Source organism: Penaeus monodon, chromosome 15 (assembly GCF_015228065.2).
Source record: "Penaeus monodon isolate SGIC_2016 chromosome 15, NSTDA_Pmon_1, whole genome shotgun sequence".
Classification (NCBI taxonomy): Eukaryota; Metazoa; Arthropoda; class Malacostraca; order Decapoda; family Penaeidae; genus Penaeus; species Penaeus monodon.
In genome coordinates, this window is record NC_051400.1 from 14,650,365 (window position 1) to 14,653,176 (window position 2,812).

The following is a 2,812-nucleotide window of genomic DNA, read 5'->3' on the forward strand; positions in this document are numbered from 1 at the left end:
TATGACTTCACATCCCCTCAAATGCTAACCAGGCAGCTGCAGAGCACTGACGCCGCGGCGATGCGAAGTAGCGACGCTGGCACCATCCGCGTCGCCTGACCGACGGGCCATGGCGCCCTTCGCGACCAGGTCCGCCAGGCGATGATGGTGATCATGAAGGGCGCCTCGTCGCGAGGTTTCAGGTCCTCGCCCACGCCCGGGATGTACGTGAACGAAGTTCATGAACAACCTGCAAGACGAGAGGTTGGTTCACGCACGACACAGTGAGGACGGACGGTCAAGTACTGAGGGGTCCTGTGGATCTTGGACGGAGGCCACGACGTAGCAGAGGAACAGACAGTTACTTCGAGATTCCTGATTAATAGTTTTCCGAAAATGATGAACAGTTTAACGGTTAGGACTGAAATTAACAATCATATAGATCGAAATGCCTTGATATTGATTTTTATAAATAGATACTGTCAAATTTCACAAACCTAGAATGAATACAGTTTCGTTCCAAGCTTAAATGAAAATGGAGTTATACACTTATTGCAATTTAAACATGGCGTTTTCGTCTGTATTTCATTTATATTTTTCGAATGGCAAGCATGACTCTCTCACGAGTTACGTCCCAATTCCAACATTATTGAGTCAGAGTAACGAACGGACTATGGGTATTACCATAAAATAATCGTTTCACTGCTTTCTTATCGAGATTTCTTCAGCTAGTGTTACTTGGATTGCTAGTCTACACTAACACATTCTCCGTTAGCTCATAGGTCAAAAACTGCAATTATATACAAATTATCATCACATCTTGACTTTTGTCAAAACGTGAGTAACGAATAGTACCAGAAAAAAAACATAAATTATTAAAAAATGATTTGTTTCAAGTAAAGCTTAAGCGAAAATCTAATGATCGCTCAATCCAATGAATATTGAGCGTAGAGATCGCTGGGCATTATGGACCACAACGTGAAAAAATAAAGTACGATTTCATGTGCGAAATCTTTTACGTCGTGAAAATAAACCAACATTATCTTAATGCACATTTCAGAAGAACAGTATTGTAAATATCGAAAGTAGAATCGATCAGGGTTTAGCCTCAAGGTATCGATAAAAGCTTGATCATAAATTCACGCTACAAAGATAATTTATGTCACGCATAAGATTATACAATCAAACTAGTTTTATAAGAAAAGGATTAAAATCATCATTCTAAACGCTATTCCATTCTTTGTTTATCATTTACCAAGATAGAGAAAAAAAAAACTCACCATATCTGTTGGCAATACTAAGTATGGACACGATGAGGAAAATCGGATGCAACCAATATTCTGAAATGTAATATGTCCGAGAAATCTGGGAACCTTCACCCCGCACAGGTTTGGACTGGGGTTGTTTCGGCATTTGATCAGCCTTTTCTGCAACGTGCATTACTGCCTTTCAAGGCTTTCCCCCTTCAAGTGAGAGGGCGCTGCTATATTGGATCGATGACGTCGCATGAGCTGTAGAGGCGGCTCCGGAGGGAAGTTTCTGACAACACTGCCTCCTCTCCTGCCGCCGCCTACACGCTCGCCCCCCCCTGCTTCGGCGAGAAATAACTGCGCTTCCTTCAGGAGTCGCTGAACGCGAGGGGTCTATGGCAGGGACAGGGTTCCTGAGGATGCCTGCTGGCAGCTCTGCTTTATCGTCTATGTCCGGCGATTTCATTTCCGAATTCCTTTCCACCAAAATCGTCCGAATCATTACCCTTGTTTCCATTATGGCTCTCTTCCTGACGGCCTTGCCTCGACCAGTCAAAGTTGGCCAGAGGTTGGCTTCAAGTGCACTCGAACCGCCTGGTAGAGAGCGGCGCCCACGAGCCGTGCAGCAGGATAGCCGAACCACAGCAAGGAGGGCTCCCTGGTGGGCTACGTGTTGCGAGGAGACCTGACGAGGGGCGGCATCACATTAAGCCCAGCGAGGCTCCACAATCGGAGGGCGTTGGGCGGCCACCCTCTTCGGCGGAAGTACATCTGGCCCATGAATGAAGCCTTGAGGATTCACACTGCCGCGCCCAGGCCTGAACGACGAAAGACTGATAGCAGTAGTCACGTTTTGGTGCACGAATTCGCAAAGGCCTCATATACTAAATTTGCAGGTATTTATATAACTCAAACCTTCTGGAATGTATCATATATCTCGCGAGATTCAGAAAAATCCGTTAAAAAAAAAAAAACATGATATATAAATATTTTATGATAAAAAGAGAGCAAACGGAATATTTTTACACTGATATGCAGTTTATCTGTCATAAATCATATTTGCTTGCTATCACGTTAACACCCTGCTGAAAACATGTAATGGACGCTCTACGACGACGTACAACTCAAACTCAACTGACTCTCTTTTGATAAACGCCTTCTTACTGCAGAAGAAAACTTGCCCGGAGACAAGCCCAGAAGCATGCGCCGATCAGTTCAACGTCCAGTTTCCATGGCCTTCGGTAGAGGGACACGACTCTTGTGCCCCAACAAAGAACCCTCCCTACACCTCCGCAGACACGCTTCTTACCTCCAACAACTCCGAAGCAAGACGTAGAGCCAGACAGGTTTTCCCGAGGGGCGCTGAGGGAACACCCCCGCGGCCAGTACAAATGCCGAGACGCTGAGTCGACGGTGGCGTGATACGGATGAGACTGGTGCCAGTGAAGGACCTGTTAATACAATAATGCTTTCTAAAGGACATACCAAAGTGATCTTTTTTCATTGAAATATTTAAGTTAACGTGGAGTTAAAATGAACCAGGATGCTAGCTAGAGTAAAATAGCTGAAAGCACTCTCCAGTA

The 2,812-nt window shown here is 45.2% G+C and overlaps 1 pseudogene; it reads right to left on the bottom strand.

Moving 5' to 3' along the window:
- The window catches only part of LOC119582234, an 8,957-nt pseudogene that overhangs the window by 2,810 nt on the left and 3,335 nt on the right, over positions 1-2,812 (bottom strand).